The sequence below is a fragment of the Misgurnus anguillicaudatus genome, chromosome 1 (assembly GCF_027580225.2).
Source record: "Misgurnus anguillicaudatus chromosome 1, ASM2758022v2, whole genome shotgun sequence".
Taxonomy (NCBI): domain Eukaryota; kingdom Metazoa; phylum Chordata; class Actinopteri; order Cypriniformes; family Cobitidae; genus Misgurnus; species Misgurnus anguillicaudatus.
Window position 1 is genome coordinate 13,719,549 of NC_073337.2, and position 16,352 is coordinate 13,735,900.

Sequence of the window (16,352 nt, forward strand, 5' to 3'; positions counted from 1 at the left end):
TATCTTTGTCTGGCTGTTTGTGTTTCTGGTTCTAGCATTTTTAATATTGACCAATGGAAGTAAAATGAAGAAGAAAGATATGTATAAAGTCGACAGGGAAAGCCAATAAAAATGTAGGTTAGGTGGTTGTGGAACAGGGAAGTAGATTTTAGTAGAAATTGGGTTTTGGAGACAGATTAGAAATGTGTATTAGTATAACTAAAAGGGTTATTTTTATGGTTTGTGTATATAACTGTATGTTGGTTAAGACAACTATACTCTGTAACTGTGTTCTTGTAGCTCAGCTAGTAGAATATTGTGTTGCCAGTGCAAAATGTCAATGAGGAATACTTAAAAATGTATACCTTCTAATGCACTAAGTTTCTTTGGATAAATGTGTAAGCTTAGAGTTGCCCTGTGTGACCTCATGCACAAGTTGCTTCATTTTCTGTTTGTCTCAATGTTGGACAGATCAGTAAAAAAGTGAAATGTGAAGTTTTTTCTATAACAGAGCAGTGCAAGTATGTGGTGATAATGTACAGTATCATGATGATGTGTGAAAGTTAGTTTGAACTAAATCAGTGTAACATAACATTGTTTTCACCATTAACATTGTTTTATTTTTACTTCAATGATGTGCCTTATATATCTGGACAAAATCCACAAAAATGAGGTATAGTAGTAATAAATTACCTCTCAAATCAAAACATGTCTTTCCAATGAGCTGTTGTCAAATGAGGACATCAAGTGACTGTATGTTTAGAGTAACTCAAAGGTTGACCAACAGAGGGAGATGTTTACTTTCTTTTATTCCGAATTTGCTAACTTTGGACTTTTGAGAAGGAATTGTTGAACTGAAACTGGGCACACTTGGGTGTTCACTTAAAAATTGAAACCATCATTACACATCAATACTATACAGATCATGGTATCATGGATGCACCCCTTATGAAAATTAACCATGGTTTTATTGTGGTAACAGTGTAGTAGTAACCATGTTTTTTGGTGTATTGATTACTATCAGTAAAACCATGATTTTACTACACTAACCATGTTTTAACTATGGTTTTTGAAAACCAAGGTTGTCAAAAGCATGGTTATTTTGTGGTTACCATGATTTTACTACAGTAAACATGTTTTTTTTTTGTTTTTTTTAACTGTAGTAAAACCATGGCTAATTTTGGTAAGGGACTCTCTGAAATAAAGGTACATGAAGGTACAAAAGTTATCCCTGTGGCAGTAAATGTTTTTGTTTCTAAAAGCTACATTTTGGTACCTTGAAGGTTCACACTCATTTTTTAGATGTAGGCTACATAGGCTACTGCACTGGTACCACAAAAGTACCTATTTGTACCTAAATAGTACATATTAAGACCTTTTTAAAAGCTACCATCCCAGTGACAAAAAGGTACAACTTTTGTATCTGAGAGTGTGGTTTTACATGCATTTGGAAGATGCCTTTGATCAAAGTGACTTAACAGCGCATGCAAGTTTTTATCAAACATTTTATCAGGATGTGGGGTTTTGGGAATCAAACCCAGAACCTTGCCTACTGAAAAATCCAGCTGAGACCAGCATAAGCAATGTCAGTAGCTGGTTTAAGTTGGTCCTCCTAGCCTGGCAATATCCAGGTTTCTACACCAGCAAAACGAGCTAAAACCAAGCTGGGAGACCAGCTAAAACCAGCTCACCAGCTTATGCTGATCTTAGTTGGATTTTTCAGTAGGGTTTGCATTGCATTATATACTGCCAAGGAAATATTCCATGAAGTATTGAAGTACCAAGTAAATACCAAGGTACATAAATAAAGTACCATATCATAAAGTGATCATTTGAAGGGGATATATCATGAAAATCTGACTTTTATATTTAAGTGCTATAATTGTGTCCCCAGTGCTTCTATCAACCTAAAAAATGTGTAAAAAAACAACCAAGTAACTTAGTTTTGGTAAACAATTCTCTGCAAGCATGCGAAAATATAGGTCATTGAAATTTGTCTCCCCTGTGATGTCAGATAATACCACCCCTTAATCTGCACTATCCAACCACGACACTGCCATTAAGTGCAGAGATCAGCTCATTTGCATTTTAAAGGACAAATTTTTGCTCAAACTTGCATAGTGGCAATTTTAACATGCTATAATTATGATATTTTGAGCTTAAACTTTACATACGTACTCTGGGGACACCAAAGATTTATTTTAAATATTAAAAAAGTTTTGTGAAATGTCCACTTTAATATTTTAAGGAAGGTGAAGGGTAGGGGAAATGTTATTTTCAATATGATGCATCCTTCAATATAGCCTTACAGTACAAAAGGGAAGTGCAATGTGTAAATGACACCAACAGTTTATGGTTAACACATTAAAAGATCAGAGATATTTGTAACTCATCTGTGTTAAAAAGAGAGACTGCTACACTATTTTACTACTAATTTAGTACTAGCCTAACCCTTTCTCACACACTGTTCACTGCAAAAAGCTTTAAGCTGATTAATTATACATAACCACATTAGCAAAGTGTCATTTTACACCACCAAGTAGTTTAAATTTTCATACCTCTTTTGAATACGTGTGTATTCATGTCAGATAAACGTCAGACATCTCAGTTACAGTCCATTGTGGTTTCCGTATGCTACTTTGGTGTCTTTTTAACTTGCCATTTTTCTTTACTATCAGGGACTAAAACCATTCACCAGAATATAGTACAGACCCAATATGGAAACAAATAGTAATGACCAACACAGGTGCAGCAGATGGCACAAGTAAATGCATCACAGTGCCTGCCAACCACTCATGTCCCATAAGAAAGAGAAATCATATGGGTCATTCTACAGAAAAGGTGGAATTTGGGTGATGAAAATTTGCCTAAATGATCTTCTTTCAACATACCCAAAACTTCTTTAATATCATTAATTAACTTGTCAATCTATGAATCCGCAAAACGGGGAGCTTAATCTATTTTTAACTTTTTAATACATTTTAATTAATAATCCATGAGTCATTTATTTGTCATTGGTGTTACCTGTGATTTAAACAAAATTAATGTTGATATTAAATATTTTTTCTAATTACAGCTTGTGTATTTAGTTAAAGGTTGAGTAGAGGAATGATAACAGCAAGAAAAATAATTGATTATTAATATTTGTTTAATTAAATTCTTCATCTTTACCCAACATTGTATGAAATTATTTGATTCTCAGTTTGACTTTGTTCTTTAAAACCAACAAAAACAAAAATATTCAACCCAAAAGGCTTTGATGCAAAGACTGAAATATCAACAATGTCTTACATCCCATATCAACAACAAAATATTACTAGAAAGTACAAGGAAATACATTCATAACACCAAAACTTGGTTTAACACCAATGACACAATGTAACACCAATGACAAAATAAGAATATAATAATAGATAATGAATATGATAAAAATTATAAACTTTCATAAAATTTCCATCTTGTTTTGTTTTTATGCTTTATGTTGGTCAGTTAAAAGAATAGTGCTTAGGAAGTACTCATTAGAGAAGACAGTAACACCAATGATGGTAACACCAATGACAATGTACAGAAAAAAACTAATATTTTAACAAAATGGCTGCCATTCGCCATGTGCTATTTCATCAGAGATGTAACAATCACATACTTATTCAGTATAATGTATTTTTATGTAAAGATCTTGACACTCCCAGCTATAAAAAAGAGTAACACTAATGACATCCAAAAAATCTTATCTCAAAATTCTTAGATATATTATGATATTTTAGACAAATAAGGTAAGACATCTAAAAAACGCTTTGCCTTCCTCCACTGCACTTCTTTCACTGACCTCTTGCCCCAAGAAAAACTTCAAAGAGCTGATTTATTGTTTCAAAATAAAAGTGCTTTGGGTAGGGTAACACCAATGACATAAATTTGGGGGACAAATATTTATTTGATATTATTCATATTAATAATGTATTTTTTACCATTTCAGTGTTGTAGTAAATTCATACAGGGTTAAAGGTAAATGTAAATTAGATTTGTTTTATAAAAAAACATGGTTTTAAATAATAAGTACACAATTCAACTTCCATGTATGATCAAAGGGCGATTTTCAGGAACAGACATTTAAAAAAAAGCTTTAAAAAAGGAAAAAAAACGAAAATTAAATAAATAAACTCTCTCATCATTTTAAGGACAGTCTATTTTTATTAAATATATATCATTATGTGATAATTGGGTCAAATTAAATGATTAAGGGGTCTGCAAAAGCAAGGGACAAGCATTTCCACCTTTTTTGTAGAATGAGCCATATATGAGATCTCCTTAACATCTCAGTATTGTTTCATAGATATCAAGGAGTGCAACTTTTGCTTAAGTCTTATGTGTCTCATATTTCTCCCGAGAAAAAGACCCAGAAACCAAACGTCCCCATTGGAGTTTCAGGAGAGATCTTAATATCACAAACTGAGCTCAGAGCTCAGTATTATTGAAGATTTCAACTCAAATAATTTGAACTCAAATAATTTTAATTTTATTTACCCAAATTCAGTTTAAAGCATACAATTTAAGCAATTTTGGGGAAACATCTAAGACTACAGTAAGCTGACTGAGCTACAACAAATCTCTTGAGCTCTTCTGTCAAAAAACTGGTCAAAAATCATCCCAAGCTGTCACCGGGGTAGTACCCATAAGGTCATAATCTTATACTGTAATCTCTAACATTTAGTGACAGTGACATTGACATCGTGGCCAATGTATTGTGACCCATAAAGTGATGAACACACACAACAAGTCGTGCACACACACATCCGGAGCATTAGGCAGCTATCACTGTATTGCCCAGGGAACAATTGTGGGAAAGATGTTTTGCTTAAGGGCCTCTTAGTCACTACCGGACGGTCTTAAAAATCTAACCACGACCCTCGGGTTACAAACCCTACTCTGTAACCACTAGGCTACTTATATGTGTTCTTTTTTGAACAGGTATTGCCACACTGACAGCTTGTGATCATTTTTTGAATTTTTGTATATAAGAGTATAGGATTTTCCTATAATCTCATAACTTCAACACCACAGTTAATGTGTTGTATCATATTTGACAACGATCATGTCTTTACAGTTTCAGTATGACCTTATTTTAAGGCACTTAATGTGGTAAATTTAGCACTGGCCCAGAAAGTAGTTAACTGCACATGCTTTACTTCACCTCTAATATGGTGGGAGTAAAGGGAGGAAGACACTAGGAGCAGGAAGAGGTCCAAAACAAACTGTTTATCCAACTCGACCACTCCCTGTTAAGAGGATGGACAACACATAGGGTGCTTAACACTCTTTGAACAATAGTATTTGATTTGCGTGCATGTGTGCGGTTTTATATTACAAGTCGGATCTGATATAGACTATTGTTTCTGCTGTAGGTCTATTCTGACATCTGAAATATTGCAGTTCTTTGCACATTCCCACCCAGTCACAGGAAGTGTATGGAACAAAGTATGACGTCTGTGTGTGTATGAACTGTTTAGAGTAGACTATAACTCATGTGACTGTACATTGTGTACTTAAATCAATGTTCCACATTTACTACAAGTTAAGATCTATGGATAGCAGCAGTGGTATGCGGTTGACAGGGCTACACATTTGAATACACACAGTTTTAAAACTAAAGTAAAGGAATATAGTATTAGTATAGGGTATTAATATTAGGAATTATTTAATATAACCTATATGTTTAAATTAGAATATTGTTGTAATATTATTTACTTAACACAGTTTTGTCTTTTGTATACATGAGGTTTGGTGAGACAGGCTCAAACTGTGATTTTAAAGGTCACGTTCTTCCTGATACTATTTTTTAAACCCTAGTTAGTGTGTAATGTTGCTATAATAGCATAAATGATACTTGTAAAATGATAAAGCTCAAAGTTCACTGCCAGGCAATATATTTTCTTTAACAGAATTCCCCTTTTAAAGCCTACAGCGAACGGTCAGTTTGGACTACAGTCCTCTACTTCCTGCTTTAATGACGTCAGTAAAACAGTTCGTAGACTAAACTCCGCCCACAGGAATACATCAGTCGCCAGCTAAGCTAACGGCAAGCTAAGCTGCTATTGAATCACAACACACTAAACAAGCTACACAATCAGAACTCGATACAGGGCCGCCGTCAAGGGGGGGCATTCGCGGGCAGTGCCCCCCCAAACAGGTTGTTGTGCCACCTACAAAGTTTTTTATTAATTTAATATATATCAAGAATAATGAAAATAAATTAAACATTGAATGTTTCATGACTTGTAATGTAATCAAATGAGGAAAATATAGTTGATATGTTTTCTTTAATTAAAATAGACCAGTTTCTCTGATTGGATGTATTGCCGCGGAATTTACAAATCTACAGGACACTGTTTTAAGGAAGTTTAATGTTCGTACACGCCGCCTTCAGCTATTTTAAAGGTAAGTTAGCGTTGTTTTAAATTACGTAAGCTTAAATGTGAAGTGTGGCTATAGACCATTAATAGCATTACGACGTGATTATGGTATAGCGGCTTTTTTCAAGCTGACGCGGTGTGCGCTGCGCTATGAAACCCATTCATTTCAATGGCTTGCGCCGCGCGAGGGCGGTTTGTTGTTGCTCTGACTCGATACGTATTTCTGAAGGAGGGACTTCATAGAACAAGGAAGACATCAGACTGTTTTTAGAAAACAGCGTTGATAAGTCAATTGTGTGAAAAATATCGCGTTTTTTTTACATGTGAAACATGAACACATGTTATATTGCACACTGTGAACACAATCAAAGCTTCAAAAATACAGAAAGAACAGGACATATTTTTGATACATGTACAGTAGGAAATATCTTTGGGGAACATGATCTTTATTTAAAATGATTTTTGGCATAAAAAATCAGTAATTTTGAACCATACAATGTATTGTTGGCTATTGCTACGTGTGACTTATGATTGGTTTTGTAGTCCAGGGTCACATCATGGTAAAAATATTGCAACTCACACCATTCTGTCAACCTGCAATAAACATATAAATGGTTGTCCAGTAGTTCTGGTCCTAGTTACAGACCTGGAAAATTAAATTTCTTGGATGAGACAGGAGTTATATTTAGACTCAAGTCTTTGGTCATTTCGCACACAGAGACTGGATTCATCAATAATTCACTTCTGAATGACAGGAAGATGAATCATTAATAATGTGACAGCAAGACTGCCATCAAAATCTCCTTTAAAGACTGTGTGATGTAAATGTTAGTGTGTCATATTTATTGAGCAAATGCTTGTGTGACATGTCAGGTTTTTTATGAATGCTCTTGATCTTCAAAACAACAGAAAGCAGCAGTCAGGTTGCGAAAGTGAAAATATCATTTTCTCAATAGAGAGATTTTTTGAGCATTTTAAACATTTTACAGTTTAAAAACCCATAATCTTTTCAGGACAAATCTGCCATGAGCCTACACCATAAAAATAAAGGTCCTTAAAAGGTACTTCACAGTGATGCCATACAGAAGAACCCTTATTTGGTTCCTCAAAGGCAAAGAACCATGTCCTTCATAGCTATATAATCCAAAAAACATTTTTCACTATACGTTTTTTGAAGCAGAAACTAGATGTAACTTTGGAGGTTAAAGTCGGAACCATTCAGTCAAAAATGGTTTGGTTTGGCAGAAAATCATCTTTATTCTTAAAGGGGACATATCATAAAAAATCTGACTTTTTTCATGTTTAATTGCTGGGTCCACAGTGCTTTTATTAACATAAAAATGTGAAAAAGATCAACCAAGTAACTTAGTTTTGGTAAATCATTCTCTGCAAGTATGTGAAAAAATAGGTAATTGAAATTTGGCTCCCCTTGTGATGTCAGAAGGGGATCTTATGATAATAATACCGCCCCTTAATCTGCACTATCCAAACATAGCACTGCCATTTAGTGCAGAGATCAGCTCATTTGCATTTTAAAGGACACACCCAAAAGCGGCACATTTTTGCTCACACCTACAATTTTAACGTCATTCACATACGTACTCTGAGGACACCAAAGATTTATTTTACATTGCCATTTTTGCATGTGTCCTTTAAAATGCAAATGAGCTGATCTATGAACTTAATGGCAGCTGTGGTTGGATAGTGCAGATTAAGGGTATTATCCCCTTCTGACATCACAGGGGAGCCAAATTTCAATGACCTATTTTTTTTACATGCTTGCAGAGAATGGTTTACCAAAACTAAGTTACTGGGTTGTCTTTATTAGATTTTCTAGGTTGATAGAAGCACTGGGGACCCAGTTATAGCACTTAAACAGGGAAAAAGTCAGATTTTCATGATATGTCCCCTTTAAGAGTGTAGGTTGTTATGGAATGATACCATCAGTCAGTGTGATAAAGAACTACACAACCCATAATCAACCAATAAAAAAATCCACGAGTCAGGGAAGTTTGTTACCATGACAACAAACAGCGCTCAACTGTGACGCACCCACTCCCATTAAGCACTGTGAAAGACATAACTGAGTCAATCTGGGGTCTAAAAGTGCATGCATTAGTTTTGTTTATTTGCATTGCTTAATGGAATTATAGTTCACATTTTAGTAAGAGGATTTTTTTATACCTATGAAAAAAATAAATGAATTATTAGTAACTTAGTAACTTTACACTGTTAGAAAAAGGTACAAAAACTGATTTTCTGTCGCTGGGGTGGTACCCTCAAAGGTTGTTTTGTACCTTTATGGGTATACAACCCATTGAATTGTTGTATCTTTTGGGGCACAATGTTATGACAATGTCTCTATAAGGACCTATTGTGTACCTTAAGGAACATTTTTGTACCAGTTAAACTGTACCCTTTAAAGGTACACCATAGGGTAACCAAAAAGTACAACCTTTACAGGTACAAAAAAAAGGGGATTTTAAGATTTGTTTTTTGTGTAAGAGAATTTTTCCTCTGACCTTGACCGCATATCTGGCTTGTATCATGAAAGAAAAACCAGCCATTGGCTGAGATAAAAGGAAGACCAACCGATGCATTTCTGTGTGCACGTCTACCTTTTCATCTCTCCCTTTAGAAGATCAAAACTCCAGGGCAGTGATGTCATGTCCTGCGGCAGGGATGAGTGAACTGAAAGGGTGAAAGTCATTTTTCTTTCTTTTATCTTTCAGTGCTCTGTCTATTTGTTTCTCTCCGTCTCCTTTTTTTGTGGTTCACACAGCATTAATTCACTTACAAGACAATGGAAAGTGGGCGTGTAAAGGACTAATAAACAGACTGCGAAGTAACTGAAGCAGTAAGAATGGTGCAAACTGGAGACTGAATAAAGTAAACGATAAAGAAAGAAAGCAAGCAGTATGAATGATTAAACATAACAGTGGTGATTCAGGGCAGAGGGCAACTAACAAGCTCAGAGACTTGTTTTTATCCTGCTTGACCTGTTGTTAAAGGGATATTTGGCAATTCTATTGTTGTTGTAACCATATGACTATCCTTGTTCTGTGGAGCCCAAAAGGAAATATTTTGAAAATGTTGTGGTATTATTCTTTCTTTCTTATATACAGTAAAAGTGAACCGGGTCTTTAAAATAACAATAAATACTTATTTTAAAAATCTATAGGACTCAGGTCTGTAAAAATGTATGTTTTTTGTGAAGAACAGAACATTTATATCTTGTATTCAAAAACATTATGGACTAATAAACTCATCAAAGCTGTGAAATAACACAAATGTAACTATAGGAATTATGTTGGCAAAAAGGGTGACTACTACACTTAATAGTTTATTTATTTTTGGTTGCTTTTACACTGTAAAAAAATGACAAACTTATCAAAACAAGTTGAAATTGTTTCACTTAATTTAAAGTAAGATAAAAAATATGTCAATTTGACAAAAATGCTGCATTTTTTTATAAAATGCAGAATGAAGTTAAAACTACTTGGTTTGCAAGTCAATTCAACATACAATTTTAAGTTTTGACCTGTGATAAGTGTACACAACAAGTTGAAATGGTCTAACTTATTTATTCATGTTACTTTAACTTAACAAATTATGTTGATTTAACAAAAAGCTGCATATTTTATACTGCAAGTCATTTAAAGGTGGAGTGCACAATGTTTGAAAAACGCTTTGGAAAAGGGAGTTGGGCCGACAACCAAAACACACTTGTAGCCAATCAGCAGGAAGGAGCGTGTCTACTAACCGACATCCTTGCCGGGGTTGCATATGTGTGGGGCGGGTCTATCAAAAGAAGGTCCAGATTCTATTGGGGTATGGGTCTGTATGTTTAGGTGATTTCAAATGTCAACATTGGCTTTCAAACATTGTGCACTCCGCCTTTAATAACTTTAGATCCAAAAAGAAAGAAAACACAAGGATCAAGGTTTGGAATGACATACATTAAGGACAAGTTAATGATGAGAGGATTTTTATTTCTGAATGAATTGTTAATCCTGGAAAATGTGCACATGGATCTGTTTTAATTAGCTTTTGTTTATGGACCCTGCAAAATGGATCTTGTATTTTCCATTTTAGCTCGTCCCAAAACCTCATTTCACCCATGTTGTGCATTTGAATTTCGTGTGGTTTCTGAGTAAACAGCACTAGTCGATCTTTTAGGCACTGTTTTAGCTTTTATCAGAAAGCTTTTAGTTATATAACATTCTGTAGGCATTGTAATGGATTAGGTTTTCCACTAATTGTTTAAAATAGACATCACAGCCTTTACAACTATTCTTACACTTCTTTGAAGAGTTTCGCTGCAAAACGAGATAAATCCATTTTTTAACATTTTTGTCAAAACATGTTTATTATTATGTTATCATGTTATTATTTAGTTTTATGGTGCTACTTAGCTGTATTTTTTAAGTTATGAAGGTTTAAATCAAAACAAACCAACTGCAGTTGCATTGAAATTAATTGGAATGCACAACCAAAAAACGTTTTGTGAACAATTAAAAAAACGGTGGTTATCTTGTTTTGCAACGAAACTTTTCACTTGTTCTTACAAAGCTGTTTGTTTGTGTGTTTGTGTATGTTAGAAATATTTAGAAACATAAATTCCTTTGGATTTTAAAAAACAATATTGATAAACACTATAAACTATATGCATACACTAAAGAAAAAAGTTGGCTCAACTTTAAAGAAATTAAGTTACTTGGCTGCCTTAAACGTTTTAGTTAATTTAACTTAAAAATAGTAAAATGTAAAATTTTTACACACTTTTTTGAGTTACAAATTTTTAAGGTAAATTAGCTCAAAAGTTTAAGGCAACCGAGGGCGCAAATTCAAAATAAGTGTTCGAGGGTCATGTGTCTTGCTCGTATTTTCAAAATATGTGTTTGTTGCGTCATGTTAACCATGTGCATCACGCGTTTTGTCAAAATTAAGTGCCTGCTGCATATGCGTCAAAACTGTTTAGGATTTAAGAGACGCTCACGTTCACAAAAACCACACAAGACACTCCCTTAACAGTAAACTCTGATTACACATGAGATTATGTGAGTATCTGGTAAACGTGAGCGTCTCTTTTATCACAAACCCCCTAGACGCATCTGCAGCAGGCATCCACCTTGACAAGACACGTGATGCACGTAAGATCACTTGACGTGCAGAACACATATTTTTAAATTATGAACCACACACATGACGGGCTACATACATATTGTAATGAACTTCGCATCGTGCGCTTTCGAAAAAAGAAGTCATCGGCCGCCACTGACAATAATGTAAACTTTTACAGTACGCTACTTATTTTTTTATATGAAGTCTATATCAATCATGTAAATAGTTAAAAATGCATGAAGTAAGTTAAAACCACTTGGTTTTGCAAGTCAATTCAACTTACTATTTTAAGTTTTAACCTGTGAATAGTTGACATAACTTATAAAAACTAGTTAAAAGAACAGTATGTAAGAAATGTATATCAATTAATCATAAAATGTCCCTGATATGTTACTAGACATTAAGAAATCATTTTCATTTCAAATACTTATATCACTGACAACAGTGGTCTGGCCAGGATATTGTCATTTAAAAAGTGGAGTTGCAGCCCTCAATTGATGTTTATGTTGTCATGTTGTGTATTGGCCACCAGTAGTGTGATTGCAGTACCAGTTTTAGCCACAAGTTTTGTGATTGCAGTACCAGTTTGGCCACAATCCTACATACTGTTCCTTTAAAGTTGTATAATTTTTTTAAGTTAAAAATATATGTTGATTCGACAAAAGTGCTGCACTTTTTTTTACAGTATAGGTAAATGTCTTTCAGTGTTTATAATTGTAAAATGCTGTACATTTAAGATGTAAAAGTAAGTCCTGAAACCTCTCAACTCAGAAGCAGTTGTGTGTTTATGTGAGAGCAGATGATTCATTCATTTAATTATGTTTGGCAGCTGCCGCCTGTATAGGTCACTGAAACAGATTTATTCCCATCTGTCTGTTTAGGAGGAGATTGAGGTCATGATATTAAAATGCAGCTCTGCTTTAGTAAACTGCAGAGAGACGCAGCGCTTATCTCCTCATTAAGAAACAGTGGTCAGAGTCTGTTGGCCATACAAAATAATCACCTATTTTAGCATCCATGATATTGCTTAAAAAAGTAGTAGCACATTTTTGTTGTGAGATGGTTGCAAAGTTTAAAGGAGCGGTGAATCAAAAACTCAATTTTAACTTGATAATTTGTTATGTAAGAGGTCATCATACTTAAATGAACATCCTGCAAGTTTCAGAACTGAAAACGTCCATGCTACTGAAATATAACCGTTTTTGGCACCAAGCCAGCTAAACACTCCAGTGAAAAATTCGGAAATCTATGACGTCAAAGTAGAATTGAAACACCTCCCCATAACCAAAAGGACAAGTCTACTTTTGTAGCCCCGCCCACAGCTTCGCGTGACACACGTGTGTCTTAACGAGTAAACATGTCTTTAAAGATTGACAAATGTAACCAAAATGACTTTTAAATACATTTTTTCTGAGAGACTTTTATTTTGACGCGGTGATCTGTTATGATACCATGGAAACGCATTTTCGGTTGTGGAAGAACCGCGTGGGAACAACACAGAAGCAGTGTTGCCAGGTTTGCGGTTTTCCCGCACAATTGGGCTATTTTGAAAATACAGTTGCGGGAAAAAATTCGGAGCTGCGGGTTGCGGTTTTTTGGGCTAGTTTTATAATGTGCCGCGGCCACGAAAATGTTTATCTGTAGACTTATAAAATGAACGTTCTTTATTTTCCTAATGTGCATTAATGCCATAAGCAATACATGTCAACCCAAGGACATCTGCAGCGTCAGGAAGTCAGTGGAAAAGTGAGTGGAGGGGCGCTTTTTGCTCTTAATATCACGTCAGGAACAAGAAATTACCTTACGTAAGGAGATACGTCTATACTGAGAGGATATTTACAGACCACGTGAACCCATCTTTGTATGATCTTTTCAAGTTAAATAGAACATTTTAAATATGTAGATAGTATGTTAAAAGGGCAGAGTTCATACTGTCTCAATATAGCACGGTTGGGTACACTAAGATGTACTTAAGATAATCTTAAGAAGTACTAAAGTAGATTTTTTTGTGAAAATAGAGCACCGTAAGTGCATTAAGAAAATTTTCTTCTGCATGTAAAGTACATTAAAAGCAATAGTAAGAGTTTATTTTAGAGCCTTTGTTGTTATCCCGGAGGTTTCAACTGTGATTGGACAAATGTAAAAATTGGGCTAGTTTTCATTTCTTTTGGGCGGGTTTTAAGTTGTCATTGGGCTGGAAATTTTTCTTGGACCTGGCAACCCTGCACAGAAGCTAAATACTTCAATTTGGAGGCTTGAAACATAACATTAGCAATATGCGTGGATAAAGTTTGCTTTTGAAGAAGTTCCAGCTCGTGTGGGGAGTGTTGTTAACGTTGTGTACAAGGATTCATTTGTAAAGAAGTCGATGCTGGACTTGCAGAGAGACTCAGAAGCACCACTTATATTGGATCTGACAACAATGACACAGCAGTATAATTCACAGTAAGACATTTTACTTTATTTAAGTTACTGCGTTTCACTATTGCTTTGTTAAAAGAGAATGCTTGATATGTCCTGTTGTAACATCCGTGTCTAAATACGTTTGTTTGACTGTTTTAATTTACTAAAAACATTAAACAATTAATAAAGGTACAACACTTAACAATACGACTGTAATTTAAAGGTAGAAATATACAAAGTTAGTTATAAGGAAGGATTTATCAGCCGCAGTTTAGATTCTGATGCCCGTTTACTGTGTTGAATACGGTAATTTAGGCAAGTTGCGTTTGAAAGGTAAAACATTCAACAAAGCTTATTTTTTATCATATAACTGTGGTATTTAACATTACGTGAATGTAAAAGCAACCTCACAAGCACAATAGAAATATACAAAGTTATTGATAAGGATTTATTAGCCGCAGTTTAGATTCGGATGCACGCTTACTGTGTTTTATATGGTCATTTAGTCACGTCGAGTTTTGTTTCTACTTTAATATACGTATTGTCATTTATGTGTATCATGTTTAGCACCCAGAATCTTTTGTGTCTCAAACATATTTGTGTTCGGCTGCTATTTTTATCACATTAATGTTTTTAAAACATTTCCCTACATGTAATGACGGGGAACGAAGCTGTCCAATCATAGCAGTGGGTGTTTACGTTCAGGTCTTCAATGCGGCCCGCCCCTTCAAACGAACCATTTCTCAAGACAGCCACTAATCCATGTTACAAAATAGCATATTACTTATTGCTTTTGATGTTTTTGAATGTAAAAACCATGCGAACATCATAAGTAGACATCAGACAACAGTATAAAACAATAAAATCGACAAATTCACCGCCCCTTTAAAATAATTGGAGATTCTCATAAAAAAATCACAGGTGAAATCTCTTAACATTCACATTGCTGCCAAACATCTGAATAATCTCCTTACATGTGTGTGCACACAGACAACATGTCATTTTAGAGATCGGCTGAGCATAACACCAGACATGATCTGCTCTGATCTGAATGTATCTGCAAGCTCTCACAGGCAGAATGAGTGCTGGTATGATTGTGTAAGATGCTTGTGTATGAGATTATGCTGTGTGTGTGCCTTTCTCTCTCTGTTTATTTAACTTGCTGTATGTGAGATCTAATTACATTCTCTGTTCAGTCCAATGCACATCAAGTTAAATGGAGTATCATCCTCAATGTGTGTATGTGTGTTTGTTATTGCTGGCAGGGCTATTTCATGCACTTCAAGCAAAGTAGGCCCTTGAGAAGAGTATATTTTCAGCTCCTGAATATTTTACGCTTTACATTTGTTACGAAATCAGGAGGGGATTAGATGTCCTAGAACGAGTTGTAGTCAAGCAAAGTGTTGAAGTATTTTTAATCTAAAAGTTCTTCTACAAGATCTTTGTGCTCCTGTATAGCTCATTGGTAAAGTAATGCATTAGCAGCGCAAAAGTCCAGAATCAAATCCAGAAAAAACACACATGCTGATAAAAAAGCATACCTGGTGGTTTGGATAAAAGTGTCTGTTGGATCAATAAATGTAAACCTGTTTTAAAGAAAAATGTAGGCTTGCCTTTTAAAATACGTTATGCCATATTTAGGAGTTTTGGTACATTTTTTGCAAATAAGCCATTTCATGCGTTTTCTGTTTATTCTGTGTTTTTATTTACATGCTTAAACAATAATAATACAATTTTGGATCTAGCACCCCCAATCTCCTTCTATGTTAACCCTGCAGTAACCCTTGCCAACCATATCTCTATGATTGGATTTGATGTGACAGCTCAGAGTGAGGGATTTGTTTGTATGAAAATGAGATTATTAAGCATTAGGGCAGGATTGATAGTACTAATATTAACACTTGCCTAGGAATCACATCAAACCACTGTATCATTGTGCATTGCATTGCATTGGTGCTTACAAGAGCAGGCTTTATTATTGCTATCACTTATATTAATATTTAGGATTTAAACACATCATTGTAAACACACAGCAGAGAGGTTTGTAAAGCTTGACACACCCTAAGTTAACACCCTAAGTGTTAAGTTTGGCCTTAACACTTTCAATCCAGCAGATGTTTAAACATTCAGCATTTATTTGAAAAGGTTTCTCTTCTGAAAGTTTAATTCTGTTACATATAATGGTTATTTATGGTAAGGGACCATCTTGTGACATGATTTCCGAATTGCAGCAGGTCAGATAAATAATTGCTTGCGTAAAAGCCGTTGAAACTTTTTTTGACCTTTTTTTATCATTCACTATTCACTTGCTTTGTTAGTCGCTTGTAGTTGTTTGAGGAAGAAAGAAAATGCATGATACAGGGTTGCGTATAAATGAGAATTATCATCACTGTGTCTGATGCAAGTGACAGTTACAGAAACCTGTTGTTTAATCAGTCT